At 33.1% G+C, this 20,560-nt stretch overlaps 1 protein-coding gene and 1 long non-coding RNA gene across 2 annotated transcripts in view; both read left to right on the top strand.

Annotated features, from left to right (window-relative positions):
- LOC138713529 (netrin-3-like) overlaps positions 1-20,560 on the top strand; it is a 595,020-nt gene that overhangs the window by 248,043 nt on the left and 326,417 nt on the right. The window lies entirely within an intron of this gene.
- Positions 1,866-7,083, top strand: LOC138713530 (uncharacterized). Its single transcript, XR_011335887.1, has 3 exons — positions 1,866-2,031; positions 2,132-3,226; positions 3,587-7,083. It is a non-coding gene; the product is annotated as an uncharacterized lncRNA (long non-coding RNA).

The raw sequence follows: 20,560 nt of genomic DNA, 5'->3' as shown, positions 1-20,560 counted from the left end.
TCAGATTGCAGTTGTCTATGAGAAAATGTGTGCAATAAGAAGACAGATACGGAGCGAGATGACCTGAGTGGTAAACGCACTGAACTTCGTTTGCGAAGGTCCCGGGTTCGATCTCCGATGTCGACCAATCTGGTCGAGAATTTTTCTGTGATTTTCTTCGACTGAATATAATTAATTTTAGTTAAACAAAGATGAACGCAGAATTGTACCCCAATTACCACGAAATAATAGACATTGTATAGGGAAGACCAGGTAACTTGATACCCTAAGGGTGAAACCTAACCATTTTTCCCCCATTACTACATATGCTAGTGGATTATGGTGATTTTCTAGTTTGAAGGTTGAATTTCCTTTTGCCAACTTCGTTTCGAATCTCGGTACTGACAAATACTACAACTGGTAGTGTTTTTGTAACTGTTATGTTGGTGTTACTGTCGTACTCGTTTTATGCGGCGTCAGTACTGGCGTTATTGAAAATTTAATAGAAATAGGTTTCTGAGTCGGTTACTGGAAGATAGTGAAATTCGAACTTATTAATAATTAATTAATATTAGTATTAATATTAATACATAATAGTTATTTTATGTGTTGCGTTGTGATTATAATTCAAGAATAGTCAGATAAGTACGAATAAATATAATATACTTGGGCGTGATAATGCACGTGGGTAATCGATAGAAATATTATTTCACATTTTAATGAATTTCTTTCGTGTTTAGAATTTTATTACAATGTCAAAAAAAAATGAAATAGTGTGGCAGTGACTCCTCCAAGGAAGGAAATGTGTGGCATTCAGAGTACGCTTCAGAAATCTGTAGTTCACATTTATAATGAGTTGAAGAAAGAAGATAATGAAGAAGGAATTATGCTAACGGAGACAGCAATTACAACCAGAATAGCAAAAGTATTAGGAGTAAGTATTCTTAAGCATACATTTCAAAGTGGTATTCAGTTTTAGGAGTTTGTACTAATAATTTCATGATTGTGGTCAAACAAAACCAATTTTTAGGTTAGGCCTAGATGTTTAATGAAGTCAGTGATTTTCATATTGCCAAACTAAATACATTTAAGATACTGTAATACTGCAGTAGGTGATAGCTTAAATACATTTACAAATTAGACGAACAAATAATCAAACAGCAAGAAAGTAAATTTCCAGTTTTCTCTTTTGGTATTAAATTAACCGTTCAGATCACAATTTACACGCCACATAGGCCGAAGAAAATACAAGTCATATTGTAATTATTAACTTGATATTCCAGCAAATATTACGTGAATGTTGGCCTGTTATGGTGCTTAAAAATAATTCAGTTTTATATAATAACTATATAACATACTCTATAAAGCATAGGAACGTTGACTCTGGCTGAATAATTTATTCATGACTGGTCTAAGTAATATTAAATATGGTGTTTCTTCAGAAAAGCTACCCCATCCAAAGTACTTGTTAAGATATCACTCGAGAGGACGAGAACGCACTACTGGGAAACTAACCATTTCTCTTCGTCCTGGACCTCTCGCATGTTATATTGGTAATTAGTAACAAGTTTGAGGGAGGGACTACAACAATGCATTAGAATATACAGGTAAGTGTCAAAGGATTTTTGTGCTGAAAGTATTTGTGGCTGTGCACTAAAACCACGTGTTCATCACTATGTAAATATCACAGAAATCAATTAAACAAAATAAAATTATGCCTTCTTTGATGTAGCTTTTCTGGAGAATTACCTAAATATTAGCCTACTTAAACCTATCGTAGATCCAACCTAACATGTTGATCATTTTCTATTCATATAGCTGTAAATGTTGGTATCATGCATGAATTTTATGATATAACAATTTTTAGAAGTGTTATGTTATTGTTATTGCAGCTTGGCTTTACTACAGCTAGGAAAGTGATAACAAATTCACAGAAGGGGACCCCACTTGTGACACCAGGAAAACATAGACTACGTAAACATCCAGTGACTGATGCTGATGATTTTACGAAAGATGCAATTGCGAGATTTATTTATGACAAGTTACATAAAGGTAGGGAAGTTACAGGAATTATTGTGTTGATTTATGCAATGTAATTCTAATATTAGTCATATGTATAAAAATATGGCATAATTTTCATTTATTGTTACAGGGGAAGTACTAACAGCAGCAAAAGTTCTGGAACATATGAATGATGATTATGAAATATATTTATTTAGAGGATCCTTATCATCGGTGAAAAAAAATTTTGAAAGAGATTAAATTTCTATGGAGCAAAAGTGATCCTTATGCACATGTACGAGAAAGTGATGTTATTCGTTTTTGAGAGAGTATAGAAGAAATGTGGAGCGTGAGAACCCTAAACCCGTAGTATTCTTGGATGAGACTTGGATTTTCATGAATGGTAAATTTCAATGTATTGTGAGACATTGAGTGATTGAATTTTTTACTAACAAACAGGTTAACACTTATGTGGAATATGAAATTGCAATTAATATAGGCTACTAGTAATGAATTCAGGTGGGAGCAACATGTTTTGCAATTAATAGTTTCATATTATAACTAGAGGTTAGTTATAAAATTCTTGAACGGTTTTCCTGTGTTTAAAATTTTAGTGTCTCTTAGAGTTTCAATGTGAATTGCTTTTCTCTCTCTGTTTTTTTAAGTAGGATCACCCACTTATTCATGGAATAAACCAGGTGAAGTTTCCAGTGACATGAATGGTGTTATTCGTAGACCAACAAATGAGGATGGAAGATTAGAAGCCGGAACGAAAGGTGGATTTATACTCGGTAAGTTATATTGATTTATATTTTACATAAATTTGGCAAGAGTAATTTTTTTAAATCAGGGTACAAAAATATAAAAATTGGTGACTAAATAAAAACGTGGGAAGGCCTTTCACCAAAGAGGATCACATGTCATGTTATGTTATGTTTTGTAATTGCAATAAAAGAATAAATCTGTTTTATTTTCTTTATTTAAATGCTGTGAATTCATGTGACGTAATTATATGCCCAGGTATAATTTTTATTGCAGGTGCTGATTTAATTTTTTCATGCAATTGAAAGAAAAGTCAGGACTACCATAGTGCTATGAATGGCCCTGTAGTTGAGAAGTGGGCGCAAACACAGTTGTTGACCTGAGAACATTAGGGCAAAGCATTATTGTCATGGATAGTGCTGCATATCATAGCAGACTTGTGAAAAATCAGCCAACAACAAAATGGAGGAAAGAACAGCTACTGGTGATTGCAACTGAATATGATAGATTTGTTGTACTAAATGATGAGAGTTGATGGTGTGAAATCACCTTTTGATATTACATTACAATATTAATTTCCATACTTTACAGTTATTATTATTATTATTATTATTATTATTATTATTATTATTATTATTATTATTATTATTATTATTATTATTATTATTATTATTATTATTATTATTATTATTATTATTATTATCATCATCATCATCATTACTACTACTACTACTACTACTACTACTACTACTACTACTACTACTACTACTACTACTACTACTGCAACTGTTTCTCTTATTTCTCATGATTAGGCATACTTATAGATGTTACTTTTTTCTTTCAGGTGAAATTGAATCTACATAAGAATCCTAAGACAACAGAGCCTTGCCAATTACTGTCCTGAAGCGGCCTTGTCTTATGTGTTGTGTCTATATACAATTAATTCTTTCAGTTTCCCCCCCCCCCTTAATGTAATGAAGTTGTTGGTTGATTGATACCCAGTGTTCAGTAGTTGATGTCATTTGTTATCTTGCACTCCAATATTTAACTGGATGATTGAAAGTTGTGTAAAGTTGGACAGTCAAGACAATGATCCATATCTTCATTGAGATTTCAGAAATGGCACATGGGAGATTCTGAAATATCAGTTCTTTGTAAATATTTGAGACAATCATGGCCTGTGATAATATGAGTACTGCCACTGTAGATTTTCATAGAAGTTCAGTTATTAAATTAGGTGTATTATTTTTACTATGTATTGTACTATATTTTTGTTTCGCTTAATTGATGAATTATATATGCTGTAAATTAAATAGTAGACTAGGCCTATAGCTTAACTGATGAATTGTATGTGCTGTTAATTAAATAGTAGGCTATATACCACAAGTGATGAATTGTTTATGCTTGTAATTTGAAGTAATTTGCATGATATGTATTATCAATTTCTGTATATTTCAACTGATTGAATTGTTTATACTTTTAAATTGAATTAACTTGCTTGCTATGTATTATATTTTATAGCTTAACTGATGAATAATTGTTTAGGTTTGTCAATTTAATAATCTGAGTGCCATGTACTTCATATTTTTAGTAGAGCCACCAATGTAGCTTAGTCGGTAGACTCGTTGGCCTGCAAATTCAGAGCTGCACTCAAGGGTAGGTTGGAGCCCCCATTTGGTCTGATTAGTTGGTTTCTTCTGAGGATTTTCCTCCATCGTGGAGCGGATGCCAGATGGCCTATTGCAATTTTTTCATTTGCTTTAGAATCATTCCGATTTTTGTTACCACATTGTCATGTTCTGATCTTGTTATTCTTTTAACAGTGTGGTAAGATGCAGGTATTGATAACCTTACAGTAATTTTGCTACCTTTCAGCTACCTCATTACCTCCCACACCATAAAGTTCAGGGATCCACTGAAGTACCAGTCGTCGATGTAATTCGACCATTTTGCTTAAAATTTTAGAACACTGTAAAATATTGAGATTTCTTGCTGTTACGTCCAATACTGTAGCAAGAATATCTTATTTTGAATCTGATAGTATGACAGCTTCTCAGATTTATGAAGTTGATACTGGAGATTTTGTAAGCTTAAAAGTGTATCTAATTTTCACTACCAAAATTAGTCAGTGTTTGAAGTTAGTTAGTGGCGTTTAAAAATGGCGCGTCAGCTACTATGGCTATTCGCGCCCTTATCTAAAATCTTTCACTAAACAGAAACACAATACAATAACCAGAATGTTTAAAAGAACTAAAAAGCATTGTCAAGGTTAACATAGGGCAAACAAGTGTTTGAATATAATTCCCTGTAAAAGGAAATGTACTGGTATTGTACTAAAATACCACTACATCTATGGCTTGGTAAACAGGATCCATCTATAAAAAATACTGTATGTAGTCACTCACTGACCAGATCATTTATCGTTTCTAATGATTTTTAAAATGTCTGGAGAAGTATCACATTTCTTAACATCATCTGTTAAAGTTAACTTATATACTATTCATTTTGAAATAACTTGGGATTGTGTTTTATTAGTAAAGTTTCTCTTAATTGAGCAAGTTTGAGTTCTCCAAGTAGAGTCAAAAAGTCTGTTGGGATTTTGGCTCAGTTTATTAATATTTGTGGACTGTGATTTTTTGTTCTAGATAACCATATTATCTGCAAATGATGAGATTATCATAAGATCTATTTCTTTAGTCAGACCATCGACATTAATATTGGAAAATGTATTCCTGAAAACAACAATGTGGGAAGCCCAGATGAATCTGTCTCTATTTACATATTTGTGACAATGAATCAAATAATCAAGTCACTGACCCAGTGTAACACTTTATCATGGACACCCTAAGTTTGCAATTTCTTAAGTGATTTATATCTACAGAGTCATATGATCCTTGAAAATAAATTAAAATTGCTAAGGTATTTTGTTTTCTGTTTAAAATATCTTTAATATCTTGACTAAAATTTAAAATCTGTCCATTTGTTGAATGTAATTCTCTAAAGTCAACTCAATAAGATGAAAGTTAGTTACTAGATTCCAGGAACCAATTCAATCTATGAAATCATCTCTTCCATAATTTTGGCTATCATACTAGTAAGTGGTATCTGTCGATAACTCGAAAAGATATTAGTTGAATAATTGCTTTTCAAAATTGATGTTATGATAGATTTTCTCCAGACAGATATTGTATTTTAGATGAGATTACAAGATAAAAGTAGTGAGTTTGCTTGTTTGCCAACATGATTAAGAAAATCAGCATGTGTATTGTCTGGAGTTGGAGATGTTTTGGGTCTTATGTTATTAAATTAATAGTAATATTCAGTTCTTGATTAAATATTGTTATATAAAGTAGATTGTAAATTTAATATTTCTTTCAGTTTTTCCTTAATAGTCTGACGTACACAGATAAAACTAACAACCACACCACCAACTAATCTAATAGAAATTAAAATATAATTAAATGTAGAAAAAGTAATTAAAATTATAAATATACGTAATATACCATAACCCCCTAATTTCAACAATATACTATTTTACTCCCTTTTACAGCTTGTAGATAATTATTAATTATAGTTATTACTTATTAGCGTAATATTTATTGAACTTATTGGCTATTTCACTTCGTTTGAAAGATGTTATTGTGTACAAAAAGCATTTTTGGATGATCGTTTAATGTATAAATCTATGATTTCTGGCCATCTGTTCTGTGTAATCCATCTTTTGTATAGAATTAATAAAATACTCTTTTGGTAGTAATTATTTTATTAATTGAGTACTTAATTTTCACCAGCTGACATTTCTTGAATCATTTGTTTTTCCTTATTTAAATTTAGGACACAAGAACCAAAAAGAGACTTCACAGTTACGTATCATACATTTTTTCAATGACAGACGTGGAGATACAGAAATAATAAGTGTAAGTGTAACATTACTAAGCAATTTACAAACAAATGAAATCTTTAAAAAGGTATCTAGAAGTGAAATTACTTATGGCTTTTAAGGACCAAAATTATTTTTGTAAGTTGATTTATTATTATTTCAGTTTTAGCCTATTTGTATTATCCATTTCCTTACTAATTTCAAAAGATAATCAGAAGTTCATTCGAATTCCAACCAAAAGTCAATTGGTTATTAATTTATCTACCTTTAGGAAGTACAGTATATGTACGCTGGAATCCTTGAAGTGAAGTGACAATAATTTAATTGGTCTTGGAACAGATTTGATTCTTGAATAGTATATTATATACTATACTTTGTTGTATATTTACGTCTAGTAACCTATTAATGCTAATACTAATAATAATGTAAAGGAATAAAAGAATAGAACATAGCAATACACTTCTCATGTGATTCATTTCCTCCATTTCTCATATGTTCGCCTACGAAAATATATTACAAATTATTATTGAAACTATTTAGAATAACCTTCCAACATAAAGGTAAAGTATGGTGAGTAAAGAAGTCATTCAGTACATAGGAACGTGATTTTACTACATGTGGTGATATCTGGTAACAGTTGGCAACACTGACAAGACGGAAATATTTGCTGTTTGGGAACTGAGGAACTGAACTTACGTGATCCTCACTATACACTTGGTCAAAATGAAAGTGGCCGGCGTCTGAGAGACTAAGTTCGAAATTGAGTATATTCTTTTAGTAGTTATAATGGGGAACACAACTAAAAGTTTCCGAGAAAATAATTCATATACGAGATTTAAAACAGACAGATCGTCCAGAGTGTTTAAACAGTAAATATTATAACAAAACACTAACAGGTTCTCAAGTGGAATATAACTACCATTGCTAGTTACAATGCCATTCTGACTGCAGTAAAACTTTTAGAGTAATATATAGAGCGATAGCTAAGAATTCATGAGGTTGTAAGTTAAAATCTTTGTGGAGTTACTAAACTTTTGATGCTAGATGGAAGTAACGCTAAAGACGACAATTAGGAGCTTTCATATTAAAATGCTGTGTTAATTATTTTATTAATCCCTGCTGCTTTGCACTCTTTTGCCTAAGTAAGATTCAGTAAACATGTTGACGGTTAAATAATTGGCAATCACTAATTTGGAAGTTGTGCTACAGGGATTATGATTATTATAGTAATCTAAATCCGTGATCATCAGCGCCTAAACGTAGTAATTGTAAACAAGAAGAAAAACCATAATTCTGATGACAAAATATATGCTGATTTCCTGGAATTATTATAACCACAAATTTTTACCAATTATGTAATTATTTATAAGTAACATGAATTAATATAAGCACAATTATTTGACTATATTACTCTAAAAGGGGTTGTAAAAATAAAAGAAAGGACAAAGCAAAAAATTCTCTACAGAGATTCGAAGCATGCTGTGGAGGTAGCTCAAATCAGCGCTTTGTATTATGGAGTTCACTAAAGCGGCGCACGGTAGTGGTAGTGAATTGCGCGCCCACCCGAAGGGACTTATAAATTAAAACAACTCACCGTATAAAGAGTGATCTATGCCGCTGCATCATGCGCCATCACTGCTGCTGGTCACTGCGAGAAGCGTTTCCGCGTTGACGACCGGTGCGCGTCACACGTCTGATTTCAACTAGTTTCGGTACTTCTGATGAATCAGAATAGGGTTTTATTGCTAACATTCCATTAACTGGAACCACACAGTGAACACTTCTTGTTCCGGGAACAGTCTTGAGGCCGGCAAATCTTTGAGGATTTAGATTTTGTAACTACTTCATGTTTTTCAATGGATGTGAATGACACACTAATTCCCTGTATATTGTATTTTGACCAACCATACAGTCCTTTAGGACTTGAAATTAGAGTTCCTGGCTTTTGCAGCGAGTCGCTTAATTGTACCCCTTATACTGTCACTAGGCCCTTTACCGTGACTAGTTCCAAAGAAATGCCACTCCGCAGGTATTTGAAAACCGTGTTCATGATTGAGTAGATTAACGGAGTTTTTTCGTTCTTGTATTCGCTAGCTGCTCCATCACTGAAATCATATAGGCTATTTTAGATATTTCGGTATGTGTTTGTTTCAGGTGTTCTATCATTTTCCTTTAAAAACATGAACTGTTGCACTATCGTGAACTAAGCATTCCGAAATTATTGAAAAACAAAGGTTCTCTAAATAATTACCATCAACTGAATTTCTGTAATATACTGTGAATGGGTGTATTGTTGCTTGAGAAGTACTCCAGTGATGACCTTGTGTAGCATCCTGAATAATGAAACTGTAATTCTCTGAAAAATCACCAATGATAATGAACTTACCGGGCTTTATTTCATTTTTCAGCTACTTTAAATAATTTGCTTGGGACTTTGCAATGAAGTTGTGTATAGTATCTTGAATTTTTTAAGCCAACCAATGAAGTTATTGATGAAATTTACACAGTCACTTTTCACTAAAATCATATTGGCCCTGTTAGTTGTCGTCCATTCCTTGTACTAAATTTCTCTGTAACAATGACGTCAATATTTCTGATAGATTTCTGATAGATACATTTATAGTTCCTTACGTTCAGGAGCATATGCTTCTTCACTTGTTGAATTTTCCGCCTCTGTTCGTAAACATTCTTCTTCGCTTGTTGATTTGTCGATCTTATTTTCAGTCCCAGCAACTTCACTAATTATTTCAATTTTTGAAATCTTATGGCAAAAGCGTTCTCAAATAGCATCTCCTACCACTAAATGCGGGGCCTTCTTACACGTGCTACTTGTCAGTTTTCTTTTACAGACTTGTGACGAATGTTTTTGAAGTCCGAAAGTGTTGCAACACCACAGATGACTCCAACTTTTCGTCTTTAATTTAGGCATATTGAACACAACTTACAATGACACAACAGATCAAAATCGCCGTGTAAACTGAAGAGAAAAAATTACAATGATAGAAGAGAACAAAATCACCCTCTAAACTGAAGGGAAAATGTTGCGCTGAGATTATAACAGGAAGAGAACAAACTCTCACTTGAACTCTATGTATTAGCATACCGTTGAGCGGATGTCGCAATATCTGGAATTTGTCACATCGATCGCTAAGCACGCGTGTGGGTGTCTGGTATGAGCGCGTGACGTAATACATTGCACGCGACTTTGATCCTGAATGGCAGCATTTGCAATTCTGGTTTATTTAATATTTCCCAAAGTATTAGAGATCCCATCATAAAATTTTTGTAATAGATTAAGAAATTGTTTATCTCACCGTAAAAAATAAAGCATGGTAAAAAAAGTATTCGATTTGAAAATAATAATATATCTTTAATTTACTGTAAGTTTTAATACATGCTCGAAGTAAAAATCCATAATAATTTAGAAATAAGTTTAAATATATAGAGTCATCATTGTATTGGCACAATTTTTACGTTGATACAATGAAGCATGTAATTTTAATAATATTTTTAACAATAGTCTACATATCAACTCCCCGAATATTTCACCCTTCATTAATTTTCAATCATTGGTGAGATGAAGTTCATGTTAGGCCATTTAACTATTTATTATTATGACATTCATTTACTAAAAATACTGAAAGAATCCAGAACTTGACGTTACAAATTTTAAAATTTTGTATGAAATGACCCAACTGTAAACTACAGAGAGGTCGAGATATGACCTAGGAGTTAAAGAGACTATAAATACTTCATACAATAATGCAGATGTTTCTGCGAATCTATGTCTCAAGAGAGTGAAGATGTTTCTGCAAATATAAGTCGTACAATAATGCACATGTTTCTCCGAATCTATGTCTCAAGAGAATGCAGATGATTCTCCAAATACAAGACATACAATAATGCATATGTTCCTGCAAATCTATGTCTCAAGAGAATGCAGATGTTTCTGCAAATATAAGTCGTACAATAATGCACATATTTGTGCGAATCTGTCTCAAGAGAATGCAGATGTTTCTGGAAATATAAGTCATACAATAATGCACATGTTTCTGCAAATCTATATCTCAAGAGAATGCAGATGTTTCTGCGAATCTATGTCTCAAGAGAATGCAGATGTTTCTCCAAATACAAGTCATACAATAATGCACATGTTTCTGCAAATCTATGTCTCAAGAGAATGCAGATATTTCTGCAAATCTAAGTCTTATGATAATGCAAATATTTCTATAAATCTATATCTCATAAAAATGTAGATGTTTCTCCAAAAGTATATCTTATAACATAACAGTGCAGATGTGTCTGCAGATCATTATCTCGTGAAAAAAATGTCTTTCTTTAGGACAGTATATCGTGAGACTGCAGACTTCTGCAAAGGAAAACGTGTCAAACTCCAGGACGTATTGCAAGAATCCAGATGTTTATGTGTGTTATCATCCATTAGACTTTAATATACATTATGTAAAGAATGACTCGTATAACTACATAAATATCTCTATAGTGAGAGTATAGATGTTCTTTGCAAATCAGCATCTTGTTAAATTACAACTGTATTTGTAGACTGTCGCGAGAGTACATACGTTTATACAAATCAATATCTCGTTGTTTTGTGCAGATTAGTATGTTGCAAAATACACAAGATTTTGTACGTCAATGTCTCGTAAAAATGTAAGTAATTGTAACTCGTAAAAGTACACATTTCTCTATAGGTCATAACGCTGAAAATTTAGATATTTCTGCACACCAATATTTCGTGAAAATATATAGCTATATTTCTGCAACTTAAATGTCTCGTGAAAATGCAACGTTTCTTTATTGTATTGTATTTATTAACATTCCATGGAATTCGTATATTGCTTCACAGCTAGAATATGGAACAAGTCAAAATACTTAATACTACTATAAAGTTTTAACTTATAGTTACAGTCTAGTTGAAATATACACAGAAGAGGTTTACAATATAGTCTACTAGTACAACACAAAGTTTTAGTATCAATTTCATGAAGCGTTGTTGAATGTCATGAATTCACCTACAGAATAGAAAACGTGAGAAATTAGGTACTTTTATAAGTCAGTATCTACTGCAATATAGATGTTTTTGCATAGTGTCTAGTAAAGACTATAGATGAGTCTGCAGATCAACACTTTGTGAGAAGGGATATTTTCCTACAGGGAAGTTTCTCATTAAAGTGCAGCGTTACGATATCTAATTGAAACAAAATAGAAAATTGGATGGCAAATTCAGTAAGCCAAGAGATCTCAATGCAAAACAAATATTATGGATCACAATGTTGAACTCTGACTAAACTATGAAAACCATAAGTTTGACGGAATGCGATTCCTTTGAGAAGAACCGCATTAGTAAAAAATTACCTTATTTTAAAGTTTAAACACTGATAGACGAATTTAACACACTGCTCCTTTAGGCATTCACAAAGTGCCTTTACACACAGAATGCATATTAATGCAATTGTCTTGAGGGATTTGCACATTAAGAATTGAAAAATTCTGCCGTTTCTATCGTATGAGGCTGTAATTTAAAAAAAAAAAAAAAAAAAAAAAAAACGTGGAGCGACTTTCCCCTTCGACGCAAGGGGAAGAAATAGTGGGCTCGACAGACCATTGAATGTAGTTAAGCAAATAATTCTACTCGTATGTACGCCTATATATAGGTAGAAATACAGTCGTGATCTTTAAGCTTTCAATTGTGGAACTTCTACCTGAGATGATTACTCAAAACTAGAGCCAGTCTCGCAAAAGACAATTCATGTAACAATTCGTCTGTAGAGTCCAGCTGGGGTTCAGTCAGCTACCGAGTTTGGTCTCTGAAAAATCCTGTGACGTTTCAGTCAGATTTCACGATTTCCTCCACCCGTTTCTGATGATCTCTCTGTAAAGGCTAGTGGGTGGGCTGTTTTGCTCTTTCCTGAAAATATTTGTTGTACGGAATTGGAAGTCTACGTAGTATTATATAACTGTTTAAAACAATTTAAAGAAAAAGGCTCCATTAAGTAAGTAAATGTGACGTGGTTTACTCCCGTTTCGACGCCTTGTGACATAAGCACTCGGACGTACAGTAACTATATGACTGCCTCATTAGTCGTCATTACGCTTATTCCAATGCACTTCGTCAATTTGATACGAATTTCAATTGTCTTGGCTGAGCTCGTGCAGAGGATTAAAGCTAGGAATGCGACCACCTGTTGCAGCTGTTATCGTGCACCATGCCGCGCATGCAAAGCTCCAGGCGGATCCTTATTGTTTTCAGTCCTGGATGACACATCTCTGAGAACTCATTTAAAATTCTCGGTGACTTTACATGAGGAAATAAGCGTGATACGAGCAAGGTCCTGCATTTTCCAGGAAGAGTCTCACAAATCGCGTTGCGGTGTCAGCAGCTGTCGGCTGATGCTTAATTTCGCTCCTCACTAAGTTAAGGGTTCGACCTACAAGGCAGGCTTTTGAACTCAGTTTGATCGTGGTGTACTCCTGAAACTTTATGGAGAATTTACGGGTCGTCATCCTTCGTCATCTGTCCGCCAAAATTTCACTGGATTTCTACTTTAGTATTGGATTAGGTGTATTTCTAGATGGACTCTTCAATCTCTTGCTATGGTTCTGTTTCACAACTTCGTTTCATTTTGATATGACTTTTGGCCCTCGTAATTTTCCGCTTTCTTCTCGCGATGAAGGCGCGACTCTGGTGTTTAATCCTATGTCATACAGCCCTTCTTAACTTATCAGTCGTATCAGGCTTTAATGGTGTTGTGTTGTCTTGTTTTGTGATGGAGCTTTGTAATACTTTGTACTGAAGTGTCTTTTCGGTGTAATGCACGATCGTCTATCACGTAACATTGTACGAATAATTAGCTGTTCGTTTTATGTGGGTAGTGGAATAAAGTGACAACTATGGTCTTAAAGTGATACTTAAGGATATTGAGCAAACTTTTGAAACATAGCCTATTAAAGGAAATTTTATCTCCTATATCGAAAGTTGTACTTAATATTTTTGTGTAACTGTCCTAGAATACGTACTTACTTATAAATGGCTTTTAAGGAACCCACAGGTTCATTGCCGCCCTCACATAAGCTCGTCATCCGTCCCTATCCTGTGCAAGATTAATCCACTCTCTATCATCATATCCCACCTCCCTCAAATCCATTTTAATATTATCCTCCCATCTACGTCTTTGGGACCAAAGATCTTTTTCCCTCCGACCTTCCAACTAACACTCTATATGAATTTCTGGATTCGCCCATACTTGCTACATACTCTGCCCATCTCAAAAGTCTGGATTTTATGTTCCTAATTATGTCAGGTGAAGAATACAATATGTGCAGTTCTGCGTTGTGTAACTTTCTCCATTCTCCTGTAACTTCATCCCTCTTAGACCCAAATATTTTCCTAAGAACCTTATTCTCAAACACCCTTAATCTCTGTTCCTCTCTCAAAGTGAGAGTCCAAGTTTCACAATCATACAGAACAACCGGTAATATAACTGTTTCATAAATTCTAACTCAGATTTTTTGACAGCAGACTAGATGACAAAATCTTCTCAACCGAATAATAACAGGCATTTCCTACATTTATTCTGCGTTTAATTTTCTCCCGAGTGTCATTTATATTTGTTACTGTTGCTCCAAGATATTTGAATTTTTTCAAAAATATAATAGAAAAGTAACAACAAAAGGCAAACAATAAAGAAGTAACAACAAAGAAATTAGGTCTATGAATGTAATACCAAAAACCAACTAGACAGAAGGAAGAGACTACAATAATTTATATAAATGAGAGAAAGAGAGAAGAGCAAATCGAAATCAGGAGTTGAAGGAAAGAAAAGGAAGAGAAGACAATGACAAATAGGAAAGAGAAGACAAACGAATAACACGAGAACACAAGTAAATATGGTACATCAGGTTTAACAAGCGCAGACAGAACAACATGTTCCCTCCCATCTCATCCATATAAAACGTGTATTCTAGTTTTTGTGAGTTCTTTTTTTATACAAGTACAGTACATGTGAAAGTTGCTGTGGGTCGATAGAAGGAGCGTTATTAGGTTCAATTCCATGTCAGACGGTAGCATGAGTGAGCAATTTAGTGAAAATCGATTCTCTATTATAAGAGCAATTGTGTTCCCTTTCACTAGTCTTGTCAGTCTGATTTTATCCGCTGTAGTTTAGTGTAGCTTTTCTCTTTCCACATAAAACTAGCCGGTATTACTGAATATAAATCATTGTCACCACCACCACCACCACCACCACATATTACATCAGAGTTATTTTGTGCAGTGAGCTAAATTAAGATAAGTCAAATGCAAACGAGCTTGAAGGTATCGAGTGAAATATTTATAATAAACAGAAGTTGTAAATAATTTATTGGGTAATAATTTATTTAACGACATTTTAAGTACAGCGGCTATTCAACATGTTCCAGGAATGTGGACAAATATTTGCCCGGAGCTCTAATATATCAGGGATAGAGTTATTTTACTTGCAATAAATCTATGACATGGCCTCCCAATTTTACTTTCCTTCCCGAGGAAGCATGGTAGAATTTTATTACCCTTTGAAATTCATCGCCTTCCAGCCTGTTTGAACCACGAATCACGGGTCCAAAGACTAGGAGCTTCATCTCCCTTCTGGAGGAAGCCATGTTAAGGTGTTCCGATATATAGGGTATATAAGTTACATATTTTAATGCAATATAATCTAATAATTTTATTTAGAGTTCAGTCTAATTGACTTATCACAGTTTAAAATCAATAACACTTACAAATGTAAATGATCATTGAAAATTATACAATTGAAATGCAAACGTTTTCGCCCTTTGGGCATCATCAGGCATTTGACTCACAATATCTTATACAATTTTTACCATATCTTTGCTGTGAAATGCGTAACAGATAATTGATATTTACAATCTTGTGTGTATTAATAAACAACTATGACCATGGTTAACTCTATGAATGACAACGTGAAATTTAAATGAATATAGATATTAAAATTATATGTCATAAAATTGTAACTAAAATGTTGTATTGATATTATATTTCTTAATTATAAAATTGTGATCATTAAAACAACATAATGAAAAAGATATGATTCATATTAAACTTCATACTAGGCCAATGTACTTCTATTAGTTAATTGTTCGTAGTGCGAGCATTGATCGCTAATAGAAGTATATTGGCCTATTCGAAATTGTTTACCAATCTCATATTCAAATACATATTACAAATTGTTGTATAAATACAATTGTAACTGGGTCATCGCCGAAAAAGCAAGATACTTGAGGTCGGGTGTGGCCAATAATGAAAACTGGATAGAAGGAAAAAAATAAAAATAATCACAACTGTGATTAAACTGTTAACTGTAATTATACATAAAATTGAAAAAGAATAAGAAAAAACAAAAACAAACAAAAAACTGTACAGCTGTCAAAAAAAAAAGTGGCCGCACTCATGACCAGCGAATATTTTCAAAGTCCACTTCGGGTCGCGGCGATGTTACACGATGCATGTGCTTGTACAAGCAGTTCCCGAACTATGAAAGTGTTCCATATCTGCGCCTCGTAGGCCAGCGGTAGAGTGCTTGTTTAATGATTCAAAGGTTGTGGGTTCGGGCCTTCTTGAAGTTTTCATTTTATTTTTTAATCGTTCTTTAGCGATGTAAATGCTATTCAAATTATCATTTATATTCAGTTATCGTTCTTTATGGATATCACGTTATTTATATTTTGTTATCGTTCTTTAGAGATATGAATAAAATTCAAGTCATGGATTGTATTCTGTTATCGTTTTATACCGATATGAATAACAATTATTATTATTGTATCTCAAATCGTGGTTAGCCCTATTCTACATATGTATGTTAGGGCTATAGTTTCATACACAAAAAAGATAAGCATAAAGAGAAATAGAAAAGAAAATTAAATTAGCTTACGCGATGTAAACAAAACATAAACAAACCGTAAATCAGGCATTGCCATTGCAAAATAAATATCAGTTATCAATTTGAAACATACAAAAACATTAACAACACACATACGTAACACTTCTATAATACAAATACGCAGCTTTCCGTACCATACATCATAAATTAATACACAATAGTCACACAAACACAATCAAACTATAATTACGACATTGCGACGACATCAAGCATCACATAACTGACTCACATACATAACAAATCAAGCATCCGTTACAACACATACACTTCAACATAGTAACCACACTTTTAAAAGTTACAAATTTGGCTCCAAGAAAAATAAATAGGACACTGTTACTAATTAGCCTACTATTCTTCTACAATTTCTTAAATACATCTGTAATAAATCTGTGAAATTCCGATATGAATAATATTGTTATCGTTCTTTAGCGATATAGATAATATTCAAGTTATCATTTATATTCTGTTTTCCTTCATTAGCATTGTAAAATAATATTCAAGTTATTTATATTGTTATTGTTCTTTCGCAATATAAATAATCTGTATTTTATGTAAGTAATTATTATAACACAAAAAACCATCTTTCTTTGTAAAATAGGTTATTTTATTTAGATAATTAAATAAGTATTATATAATATCTTATATTAATTAAACAAACCGATATTTATCATTTATATACTGTTATCGTTCTTTAGTGATACTGTATAAATAATATTAAAGTTATTTATATTGTAATCGTTCTTTAGCGATATAAAAACATAAATTTAATATTAGGTTTGGAAAAATCCAGTTGTATAATATTGGTATTAGTTTTTCTTTTTGTATAATTACATTATACTATCTTGAACCACAATAAAATGAAAAGGAGTAACGAGGAATTCGCGGGTGCTCGTGTAAAGGGGGTTAAGTCAAATTGTAAGGTATGTAAACTTCTCTCCTTTGGTACTGAATAAAACCCCTTTGTCACAAAATAAGGAGTACTGTAACTACATCATAGATGGAAGAATGATTTAACCCCTATAACACAAGAAAAAAGTAATTGTGGATAGTTGAAATCTGTACTTATCTCAGTTTAGCGAAATCATACTTAACCCCCTTTACACGAGCACCCGCGAATTGAACCTGAGACGTTGACATCTAAATTTCGACGTTCGTCCGCTGAGCTACGAGGGCAAAAGTGTGGAAACATTTTCGGAAAAATTGGCCCAATCACACTCTAAGATCTTCTGATGCTGATGATTCGTAGAAGCTAGTCCAGGATGCGGGGGGCAAAGGCTAATTGAGATTTCCCGGTCTCTGATCGGGTCAAACATCCTGATAGAATTAATATTTAACCCTTGCCGTGATTTCGGTGAAGTCCGGAGGGCCCAATTAGTCAAATCCACTCTCCTCATCTCCACTCTTGGGTCCCCTGGAATTTAATAAAATGCGAAAGAGATAGTGGTGTGCGGAAAGCAACGGGATGTTACCGCATTTAGGCCTATCCTTCCCAAGAAAAACTGCAAACATGAACAAAGGAAGCTTTTAATAGAAGAAGAAGGATCTTCTGCGGACCTCTGGAAAAAGAACTAAGGAAGAGACTAGTGAAGTGCTTTGTGTGGAGTGTGGCATTGTATGGGGAAGGAACATGGACATTACGACGAAATGAAGAGAAACGAATTGAAGCATTTGAAATGTGAATGTGGTGAAGAACGGTGCGTGTAAAGTGGACAGAGAGAATAAGAAATAAAATTGAGTTTGAAAAAGTGAGTGAAGAAAGAATGATGCTGAAACTGATTAGAAAGAGAAAAAGGAATTTGTTGGGTCTCTGGTTGAAAAGAATAATAGAAGACATTAGGATATGTGGATCATATGCGGAGACTAAGAGGAAGGCAGAAAATAGGAAAGGTTGGAGATTGCTGGGTTTGCAATGAAAGACCTGCCCATGGACAGAACACTTATGTATGTGGGTATGTTCAGAATGCCTGGAATATCGTGTCTAAGAACAGTCGCTATTTGCAAAGACTAGTCGATTCCATGCCCACTCGACTGCAAGATGATCGAGATAAGAGGAAGATAGACTAAATATTGAATTTGGCTTTTTGTTTTGTTTTTTGAACGCTTAATTGTTTGAATGTTTTAAGGCCGACGCCAGTATATTTGTTTTGTTTATGCCACGAAAGATATTTTTATTGAGAATAAAATCTTTTTTCTTTCCATTTGCAGCCACAATATCATAATGATAAAGTCATGGCATAATATATTAATGAACCTGATGTTAATTACTAAAATAATCGTAAAAGAGAAAGGAGCCATTATGTCTAGTTTGTCTCTCTCAAAAACATAACAAAAAAGAACATAAAAAGCACGAGGTTGTAGTCGAACGCAGGACCTCATGAATAAGAGGCCTGAACGCTACCATTACGCTATCGAATCACAGAGAAAATATTTCAATTATAACTGTAGATATCAGGCAACGTGGTCCAACAACATGTAACATCGCCTGTCTCCGAATTATAGCGAAGATACCCGAAGGGAACTTTGTTTCAGGAGAGCGGCGACTTTTTCTTTTGACAGCTGTACATAGCCTATACATAAACATACTAAGTTAAGAATACGACATTGTTAAAGTGACAAAAAATAAAGGATAAGTATTTACATGGTTATTTTAAAAACAGTTCAAGCACTTGTTCTTTTAATAATGTATTATTTAATCATTTTAGTTTAGGATTCCTCTTTATAAAATCATTATACTGTCTTGGACCATAGTTATTAGAACTGTGCCTTAGACCTGCTTCAATCTCACATTTTGGTTTAATGAGGGGGAACGAAATACTGTATCTTCTTGTGTTGTGACATGATCGGATGATATAAATTTAGCTTGATAAGTTATTTATAGTAATTCAAAATAGTATACATATAAATTTGCTTGATATTCAGAACATTAAATTCTTTATATATGAGATGAGTTGAATAATGAAGTATTCTTCATATATATATATATATATATATATATATATATATATATATATATATATATATATGTGTGTACTAAGGACGTATGAAGGTCGTCTTTAGTTTTTTAAATCATATACTCTACTATTTACAGCCATAACTATGAAAATAATATTGAGGGAAATAAAAAGATATTCATCGTGATAAATATTCACGAATAATTTGAGTTTTTTAGTTTTCACGATGACTACGATTAGAATTAGCTTTTTGGGTATTCAAGTTCCAGGACACGGTGGAATACTCAAAAGCCTAATTCTAATTCACGAATATGTACGACAAAGTTGCTCAATTTTCCACATTGTTGTACGGAATGTGATGTACAAGTTCCGTGACAAGTACAAGTACAAGTTGGCCTGAAATTTAGGTAGCATATCCGATAATGTAAATTGAGTTAATAAGGGCAATTTAAGGCGGAATAGGTTAGGTTAGGTCTTGTTTCTATAGCTTACTTCTAGTTAGGTTGGTTTTTGTTTCTGTACCTTAGTTTTAGTTACGTTAGGTTAGATTTGCTTCTATGGCTTACTTTCAGTTGCGTTAAGTTAGTTTTTGTTTCTGTAGTTTACTTTTATTTAGGATATGTTAGTTTTGTGTCTGTAGCTTACTTTTAGTTAGGTTAGTTTTGCTCCTACATTTTACTTTTAGTTAGATTAAGTTAGTTTTTGTTTCTGTAGCGTATTTTTAGTTAGGTTAGGTTAGTTTTGCTCCTACAGTTTACTTTTAGTTAGGTTAGATTAGTTTGTGTTTCTGCTGTTAAGTTCTGCGTTTGGTTACCTAGAGTCACCAAGCATCCCGCAACAGTGTAGTTGCCTTCTGTGAGTAAGGCAGCCAACATGCCGAAACAAAACAAGAACCAAAAAGCCAGTGTAAATAATTTTGTTTCTACTGTGATTTATTGTATTACTATAATTCCTACCATTAATTAATTAATTAATTAATTAATTTATTTATTTATTTATTTATTTATTTATTTATTTATTTATTAAATTGTACT

The sequence above is a fragment of the Periplaneta americana genome, chromosome 14 (genome assembly GCF_040183065.1).
Source record: "Periplaneta americana isolate PAMFEO1 chromosome 14, P.americana_PAMFEO1_priV1, whole genome shotgun sequence".
Taxonomy (NCBI): domain Eukaryota; kingdom Metazoa; phylum Arthropoda; class Insecta; order Blattodea; family Blattidae; genus Periplaneta; species Periplaneta americana.
The sequence above is the reverse complement of the archived record's forward strand: the minus strand, read 5'-3'. Positions and strand labels throughout refer to the sequence as shown.